This window comes from Neovison vison, chromosome 11 (genome assembly GCF_020171115.1).
Source record: "Neovison vison isolate M4711 chromosome 11, ASM_NN_V1, whole genome shotgun sequence".
NCBI classification, from domain to species: domain Eukaryota; kingdom Metazoa; phylum Chordata; class Mammalia; order Carnivora; family Mustelidae; genus Neogale; species Neogale vison.
Genome location: NC_058101.1, coordinates 77801993 through 77812141, shown reverse-complemented (window position 1 = coordinate 77812141; position 10149 = coordinate 77801993).

Genomic DNA, 10149 nt, shown 5'->3' with positions numbered 1-10149 from the left:
AAGTTTCTGAATTGCCTACACACTTAGGACAAAAATCAGTTTTCTGGGCCTTATGTTATTTGTAAATGTATTTCTTACCATTCTCATTTTGAAAATAAATATGATTCCAAAAATTTACTTCAAAATCTTCTTCTGGAAATAATGGATTGCTTTGCATTTGAAATCACATTAATTTGTTTATCTCATCAGCAGCTCCGCAGCTGTTTGAAGTTGATGCTGTCAGTATTGACTATTTCAAATTTGAGTTGATTTTTTAATTGATCACTTACCCAAATGCAAGCTAACCTCAGGTCTTAAATTTTTACTCAGATTCCTTAATGTTAGTTAGTGCATAAAAAAGAAACATATTGCTTCCCATACTCTGTCAAATCCTTTCAATGTGCATACCAATTAATTTGTTAATTCAGCACATTTTCAATGAATAATTACAACATTAGTGTGTGAACAATAGAATGATAATAATGAGGAACATTTACCCAGGCCGTATTGTTTAAAAATAACAAACCCCCAAAACTTTGGTTTCTCCTTCATGAGCATGTTTTTATACTAGCATACTAAGTTCATATATTGAAAGGTAGATTAATAAAGCTTACTTTTTTTCACGTTATAGCAAATTTTGGACTTGGGATTTTTTCTAAATTGACACATGTGTTTTATAAACTTACATTTTGAACTATTACTTTGTGTTCACTTTTCCTTGCCAATTTTTCTACAACTTACAATATTAAAAAACAATAACCAAATAAACTTTCATACTCTAAAGTGTATAAATATCACATATAATAACATAAGCTTTAAAATATATATAATTTTTACATTGCATATGCAATAATTCCACATAGAGAAAATGCCTTAAGCATTTAAGTTAATGAATTAATTATAATAGTATCTATACATGTGGAAATGCCCACCTCATAAATGCCCTGATTTTTTTTTTTTTTGCCGAACAATAATGGATTTCTCCTTAAGCTAAAATATTATCCTTTTAATTCCAAAATTCATCATAGTGTATATTTAGATCATTCCATAACATATCAAACTGCATGTTACCTCTTAGTTATCTGGTGAATGTTTGTGACTTTCATTAAGAAAGAAGATACAAGAAGAAGAGCAGAATAGGGCTAGATGTAAAAAATGTTAACTATTTCTGTTTTGCAAATATAGATTTTAACCTCCTTATGGTACACCTACAGGCACAGTTCTCCTGAGAAACGTTATAGGTGTGTTGGCATCTTTATATGAGTGTCAGCTCAGGAGTTTTATTTTATTATTTGGTTTTGGTGATAAATTGGGGCATGCTTATGCTTATGAAAATGATGGGACAACTGGGTGGTTCAGTCATTTAAGTGTCCAACTCTTGGTTTCAGCTTAGGTCATGATCTCATGGGTTGTAAGAGTGAGCCCCATGTCAGGCTCTATGCTCAGTGGGGAGTCTGCTTTAAAATTCTCTCCCTCTGCTTCTCCTCTTCCCCATCCCCCCACCCTGCCCTGCATGCATGCATGCTCTCTTTCTCAAGTAAATAAATAAGTCTTTTTTAAAAATAAATAAATAAATAAAAGTTTTTGATTATGAGGCATTAGGGAGACTGAGACTGAAGATACAGGAAGAAAAGAAATAACTGGCAAGGTGAGGTTTTTGAGAAAGAAGCAAAGATAGAAAGCAGGGCCTGTTTAGAAAGGAATCAATCTGAGAAGCGAGATTGCATACTGTAACAAAGAGAAGAGGAATGAACATTCTGGTGCAAGTAAGTTTCTTGGTTCAGAGGTAGAATTTGAGGAGACTCCTCTCATGACTTATAATTCCTTTTTGGAATAGAAAATGAAATTATATCTTTAAAAAGTTTTAGGTGAATATAGGTAATGTTTTGAAAAAATAATGAAGAGAGGGAGGGAGGAAGAGAAATAGGAATAGATAGTAGAAAGGAAAAGAGGGAGGAAGAGGAAGGAAGCCAGGAAGGCAAGCAGGAAGAAAAAAAAAAAAAGAAAAAGTAAAGACAGCTGCAGGACATTGTTAAAGGTCTGCTTGAATATGGATATTAGGAGTTTAAAATGGAGCCAATCTGTATAGTCCTTACCAAGCTGCCTTGCCATCCACAAAAAAGTGTTTTTATTCAGGGTTGGAATTTTTCTAGACAATTTCTTTTAGACCAATATGTTGTATGAATAATTTGACAAGACAATTGGGTTCACCATATTTGCATTCATAGTCTAAGAACTAGATACAGATAATAGAAAAATATGGAGCACAGAAAGACTTAGAAAATAAAGTGGAAGAGTCAAAATAATAAATATGTTCATGTAGTCAAAGAGATACTAAATTTGTTTTTGTAACTGTCTCTGTAAAAAACGTTTATAAACCCTGCACAAATGTTCCCTTACCAGAGCACTCTTTTCTTTGTGAAGATTGTGTATCCCAGGCAGCTTCTTAAGTTGGACTCAAATAACATTCTCTTCCCTTTCAAAAAGAGAAAAATAATTTGTTTTTTAAAAATGGAATGAAGGTGTGTAGACAACTGAATCAAGAGGGCTACAGCAAGTATGTTTCTTCATTCATACAGTTCAGCTATGTAAAATTCATATGCCAAGTTTGAAACATCAAAACCAATTTCCCTTTTCTGTTGAAGTAACAATAATTAATACTTGTCCAACGTTGTGGTTGTATGGAAGCAGTGAAAGCAAAGGTCACTTAAGTAGCTTGTCACAAGGAGAAAGGAAAGAAAAGATGTACACAGATATTTTCAGAATTTACAGTTACATACATTTCCCTCATTGAATGAATGTTTTGTTATGTTTAATTTTTACTTCATGTTCAACTGAAGTTTTTAATCATCAATACATTATATCTTAACTATAATTTTATTAACAAAATATCAGTAGCATTAAACTTTGAACTTTCCATCTTGAGGAAGACATGATAATGGTGTCACTGTGTATAACCTGTGATTCTTTTCTGTATATGCGTGTGATGAAAGTTTTCCTTTCATTTATTATAGACTGTTCTCTTCTTGTAGACATTAGGAAAGAAACATATCAAGTTGGTAATTAGAACTTGTGAAATAAAGTTCACTAAACGAGTTTTACTTCATCTGTCTCCTTTAGAATGCACAGAAGAAGGAAAACGAACAAACAAGCTCCAAACCAAAGCAAAACAAAGCAAAAACACACAAAACAAAACAAACAAAAACAAAAACCAAAAACCAAAGGAAATCATATTTATAAGAAATGTGTCCCATGAAACTAAAAAACAATGAAAGAAACAAAGCTATAGAATATCCTTGCCAAATTCTTTGATAGTTGCACTAAAATAGAAAAAAGATTCATAAAAACAAAACAATATGAGAAAAAACAGAAAGCCTAGAATAAAATGTACAATTTCCTAGAAATAATCCTTTTTATAAAATTTATTTTCAATGTTCCAGAATATGCACCACATCTAGTGCTCCATTCAATAAGTGCCCTACATAATACTCACCACCAGACTCATCCAATCCCCCACCTCTCTCCCCTCCAAAACCTTCTGTTTCTGGTTATGAAAATCCTTTATGAATTTTTTTATTAGAATATTATGTCTTAGAATCCTGATCAAATCATGGAAGAGATCATTTATCCTCAGAGAAGAGAGAATGTTGTAAAGACTTAGAAAATAAAGTGGTTATTGGCCAGGTATAATCAAATGCCAAATAAAGTGGCATAAATGTAGTTTCTATTTTCAATTTAGCAACCTAGCCAGATATTAAAAAAAAAAAAAAGGCAAGCAGAGATGTCTAGAGAACTCAACCTGACTTTGTGATTTTAATGACATTACTTTGTGCAGCACTAACCTTTGAAACACCAACTTTTGAAAGTACAATTGCTAAGAAAACAACAGATTTGATGAGAAAGTATATGAAAAGCAAACATGAATTTTAATGTGGACACTTCTCAGTCCGCTTCATTTCTGTTTCTTTTTAGTAAGTTGATGACTATATTTAAGTATGAGTAATATTTTTCAGTATATAATTATATGTGATATAAAAAATAGTTTATAGTAGAGAAAGATTATTCAAAGAAATAATTCCGGTTAATAAGTCAGCAAAATTATAGACAGCATGGTATTATAAAGCAAAACAAAATAAAAAGTACCAGAGTAGCAGCTCAATGATAAGTCAATTTTTTAAAGAATAAAACCACAATCACCACAAGAAACTGACAACTCTGTGAAGAAATAGGAGAATAAAAAGAGCTTAGAGATGAATATAAAACACTAAAAAAGAAAAATAGTATATAACTGAGAACATTTAAAATACCTTTTGAAAGTCATGCCAAACACTGGGGAAAGGCCAAAGGTATACAAATAAATTTAAAAAATTAAATTGCCAAATTAGAAGACAGAGAAGTTTCAACACGAGCAAAAATAATAGTGTTGATAAGAGAACAGAAAATAATGGGAAAGAAGAAAATCTGAGAAAAAAACTTAAAAATATATAAACATTATAATATAAAGGCTTACCTTTTACCTAAATTGATATGGAAAGAAGTAGTAATGTAAGTTCATTAATTATTCCACTTTAATGTTAAAAAAATCATAAAAGCAAAGAGGCAGAAAAATCAGGTTACCTGCAAATGGGAAAAAAAGAATATTATTAGCCTAACCTCATATTTCTCCATAGTAAATATCTGAATTCAGATGAGCAACACCAGTTATATTATGAAGGAAATCAACAATGACCCATGACTTTTTACTTTAATCCAAAATTTGCTTCAATATAGAGTGTGTAAAGTCAAAGGGTGTGAATTTATAAATATTTATCTAGGGTTTCTACATGTTGTCATAATTGAAATTATCTCCAAGTTGTTTTTGATTTTGAGAAGTATGTTTAAGAAATGAAGCTTATATTCAGAGAAGAGGAAAAGAAATAACACAATGGGTATTTTTTTCTCAGTATTTAGAAATATGCATATAACCTAACCACAAGAATTCCATTTCTGTGTATAAATCATAGAGAAGCCCTTGTGAAGTGAATGATTATACCTGGCCAAGAATATTTATTGCATAATCTCTGAAAGAAGAGAATATCCAAATGCCTAAGTGACCCACATATTAAAATGATTGAACTATCTATATCAGCATATATAAATTTCCAAAGCATATGAATGGAAAAGATTGTTGCAGAATATTAACACAATACCAGAAAAAAGAATATTAGATAGAATGTTAATAACATGAAAAGTCAAATTAACAACTTAACAAGTAAATGAGATAATCTAACAGTTCACAACAGATAGTAAATTGCATTATTTGCATAATCATACAATTTTGCATAATGTAGTACTTTAAATATTATTTAAATCTTATTCTGTCATGAAAAACATATATATTAGCATAAACCCTTCCATATATTTATAAATCTACTTAACACGGAGAGCCTTGCATAATATCTAGAATTGTCAAATCACTACATTGTATACCTGAAAGTAATATAATATTGCAAGTCAACTATACTTCAATTTAAAATAAAGTACGGGGGTGCCTGGGTGGCTCAGTCATCAAGCGTCTGCCTTACACTCAGGTCCAAGTAACCATTCAGCTTGGAAGTTTTACAAAACATTTTTTTTTACAAAATGAAAAATGAAAATTTTTATAAAAATACAATATAACTGTCTCTTTTGGTGTGCGAAAGACTTTGATCTTGATGAAGTTCCAATAGTTCATTTTTGTCCTTGCTTCCCTTGATTATGGTGATGCTCCTAGGAGGAAGTTGCTACAGCTGAGGTCCAAGAGGTTGCTGCCTGTGTTCTCCTCAAGGATTTTGATGGATTCCTTTCTCACACTGAGGTCCTTCATCCATGTTGAGTCTATTTTTGTGTGTGGTGTAAGGAAATGGTCTAGTTTCATTTTTCTGCATGTGGCTGTCCAATTTCCCAACTCTTAGGGTCTGTAATCAAAGGAGCGAGACTGATACAAAGTGAAGGTCAAGCAAAGCTTTATTTCATGCCAAGCATCGAGACTCAAACTGACTGGTCAGGGCCCTCTCTTGCATGACCTTCGCTTTGTATCAGTCTCGCTCCTTTGATTAAGGACGCTAACATTGAAGGGGCACCCGGATTCAAATGATGAGAACTGAGCCAGCATCGGAATTTTTGAGGAAAGCCTCTGGAGGTATTGGGATCTTGGGTATGGAATTTTGTCTGTCTGTCTGGTTGTGGAGCTCCAGGGTATAGCCCATCGGGGAGAAGCTGGATGCGGCCATGCTCCCTAGGACTGGAGTGGATGCGGGGATGCCCCATCCCTCTGCTGGTAGATCGACAGGTGGTTCAAGTCCCCCTGGGCAGTTGGGGGTTCGAGTCCCCGTGGGCGGTTGGAGGGGTTTGAGTCCCCCTAGACGGTCAGGGGGGGTTGAGTCCCCCTGGGTGGTCGGGGGGCTCAAGTCCCCCTGGGCGGTCGGAGGGGCTCCAGTCCTCCTAGACGGTAAGCCATGGGAACCGTCAGAGCTGTCAGAGCTACCAGAGCTGTCAGAGCTGTCAGAGCTGTGAGAGACATGAGAGTCGTTAGAGCCGTTAGTTGGGAGAGCCCTTAGGATAGCCAGCAGGATAGCCAGGGTAGCAATAGTTGTTGGGAACCGCGTCGCTCCTACCGCTGGGGAGCGGCACCGCCGCCAGCAGCCCTGCCACCCGGAGCAGGGGCCCCGCCACCCCAAACCTCCGCCCTGCTGCCAGCAGCCTTGCAGGAGCAGCATCATTCTGGGAGCAGCTTCATTCTGGGAGCGGCTTCCTCGACATGAGGCCTCCTCAGTGAGCAGCCTAGTCAGGAGCAGCATCGTCTGGGGAGAGGCCTCGTCTGGAGCAGCCCCATCAGGAATGGCCTCATCCAGAGTGACCACATTGGGAGTGGCCTTGTCGGGGCCCTCCTCATCGCCTCTCATTCCTTTGATCACGGACCCTAACAACCTTTTCCTAAGAGACAGCCTTTACCAGTCAGTTTGGTTTCTGATGCTTGGCACGAAATAAAGCTTTGCTTGACTTTGATTTTGCATCCGTCTCGTTCCTTTGATCACAGACCCTAACCCAACACCATTTTTTGAAGAGACTGTCTTTTTTCCATTGGACATTCTTTCCTGTTTTGTCGAAGATTAGTTGACCCTAGAGTTGAGGGTCTATTTCTGGTCTCTCTATTCTGTTCCATTGATCTATGTGTCTGTTGTTGTGCCAGTACCATGCTGTCTTGATGATGACAGCTTTGCAATAGAGCTCGAAGTCTGGAATTGTGATGTCACCAACTTTGGCATTCTTTTTCAACATTCCTCTGGCTATTCGAGGTCTTTTCTGGTTCCATATGAATTTTAGGATTATTTGTTCCATTTCTTTGAAAAAAAAATGGACTGGATTTTGATAGGGATTGCATTAAACATGTAGATTGCTTTAGGTAGCATAGACATCTTCACATTATTTGGTCTTCCAATCCATAAGCATGGAACATTTTTCCATTTCTTTGTGTCTTCCTCAATTCCTTTCATGAGTACTTTATATTTTTCTGACTATAGATTCTGTGCCTCTTTGGTTAGGTTTATTCCTAGGTATCTTATGGTTGTGGGTGCAACTGTAAATGGGATTGACTCCTTAATTTCTCTTTCTTCTGTCTTATTGTTGGCATATAGAAATGCAACTGATTTCTGTGCATTGATTTTATATCCTGACACTTTACTGAATTCCTGTATAAGTTCTAGCAGATTTGGAGTGGAGTCTTTTGGGTTTTCCACATAATGTATCATATCATCTGCAAAGAGTGATAGTTTGACTTCTTCCTTGCCAATTTGGATGCCTTTAATTTCTTTTTGTTGTCTGGTGGTTGAGGCTAGGACTTCTAGTACTATGTTGAATAGCAGTGGTGATAATGGACATCCCTGCTGTGTTCCTGACCTTAGTGGAAAAGCTCTGTTTTTCTTCATTGAGAATATTTGCGGTGGGTTTTTCATAGATGGCTTTGATGATATTGAAGTATGTACACTTTATCCCTACACTTTGAAGAGTTTTGATCAGGAACAGATGCACTACTTTATCAAATGCTTTTTCAGCATGTATTGAGAATATCATATGATTCTTGTTCTTTCTTTTATTAATATATTGTATCACATTGATTGGTTTGCAGATGTGGAACCAACCTTGCAGTCCTGGGATAAATCCCAGTTGGTTGTGGTGAATAATCCTTTTAATGTACTGTTAGATCCTATTGGCTAGTATTTTGGTGAGAATTTTCACATCTGTGTTCATCAGGGATATTGGTCTGTAATTCTCTCTTGATGGAGTCTTTGGTTTTGGGATCCATGTAATGCTGGCCTCAAAAAATGGATTTGGAAATTTTCCTTCCATTTCTATTTTTTGGAACAGTTTCAGGAGAACAGGAATTAATTATTCTTTAGTTAGGTAGAATTATCCTGGGAAGCTGTCTGGCCCTGGGCTATTGATTGTTGGAAGATTTTTGCTGACTGCTTCAATCTCCTTACTGGTTATGGGTCTTTTCAGGTTTTCTCTGTCTTCCTGGTTCAGTTTTGGTAGTTTATACATCTCTAGGAATGCATCCATTTCTTCCAGATTGTCAAATTTTCTGGAGTTTAATTGCTCATAATATGTTCTTATAATTGTTTGCATTTCTTTGGTGTTGGTTGTGATCTCTCCTCTTTCATTAATGATTTTTTTTTCTTTTTGATTTCTCTTTTCTTTTTGATAAGTCTGTCCAGGGGTTTATCAACCTTATTAATTCTTTCAAAGAACCACCTCCTAGTTTTGTTGATTTGTTCTATTGGTTTTTTGGTTTCTATTTCATTGATTTCTGCTCTGATCTTTATGGTTTCTCTTCTCCTGCTGGGTTTAGGCTTTCTTTGTTGTTCTTTCTCCAGATCACTTAGGCTTAGGGTTAGGTTGTGTATTTGAACTTTCTTGTTTCTTGAGAAATGCTTGTATCACTATATATTTTCCTCTCAGGACTGCCTTTGCTGTGTCCCACAGATTTTGAACAGTTGTGTTTTCATTATCATTTGTTTCCATGAATCCTTTCAGTTCTTCTTTAATTTCCTGGTTGATCCATTCATTCTTTAGTAGGATGCTCTTTAGCCTCCATGTATTTGGGTTCTTTCCAAATTTCTTCTTGTGGTTGAATTCTAGCTTCAGAGCATTGTGGTCTGAAAATATGTAGGGAATGATCCCAATCTTTCAGTACTGGCTGAGACCTGATTTTTGAACCAGGATGTGATCTATTTGGAGAATGTTGCATGTGCCCTAGAGAAGATGTGTATTCTGTTGCTTTGGAATGGAATGTTCTGAATATATCTGTGATGTCCATCTGGTCCAGTGTGTCATTTAAGGCCTTTATTTCCTTGTAAATCTTTTGCTTGGATGATCTGTCCATTTCAGTGAGGAAGGTGTTAAAGTCCCCTACTAATATTGTATTATTGTAAATGTGTTTCTTTGATTTTGTTATTAATTGGATTATATAGTTGGCTGCTCCCATATTAGGGGCATAGATATTTAAAATTATTAAATCCTCTTGTTGGACAGACCCTTTGAGTATGTTATAGTGTCCTTCCTCATCTCTTATTATAGACTTTGGCTTAAAATCTAATTGATCTGATATAAGGGTGGCCACCACAGCTTTCTTTAGATATCCATTAGACTGGTAAATTGTTTTCTACCCCCTAGCTTTTAAATCTGGAGGTGTCTTTGGGTCTAAAATGAGTTTCTTGTAGACAGTGTATCGATGAGTTTTAGATTTTTATCCATTCTGATACCCTATGTCTTTTGATTGGGGCATTTAGCCCATTTACATTCAGGGTAACTATTGGAGATATGAATTTAGTGTCATTGTATGGTCTGTAAGGTGACAGTTACTGTATATTGTCTCTGTTCCTTTCTGGTCTACTGGTTTAACCTCTCTCTTTGCTTTGAAGACCCCTTTCAGTATTTCTTGTAGAGCTCATTTGGTGTTTGCAAATTCTTTTAGTTTGTGTTTGTCCTGAAGCTTCTTATCTCTCCTTCTATTTTCAGTGATAGCCTAGCTGGATATAGTATTCTTGGCTACATGTTTTTCTCATTTAGTGCTCTGAATATATCATGCCAATTCTTTCCAGCCTTCTAGATCTAATCTAATATTTTTACCATTGTATGTTACAGACTTCT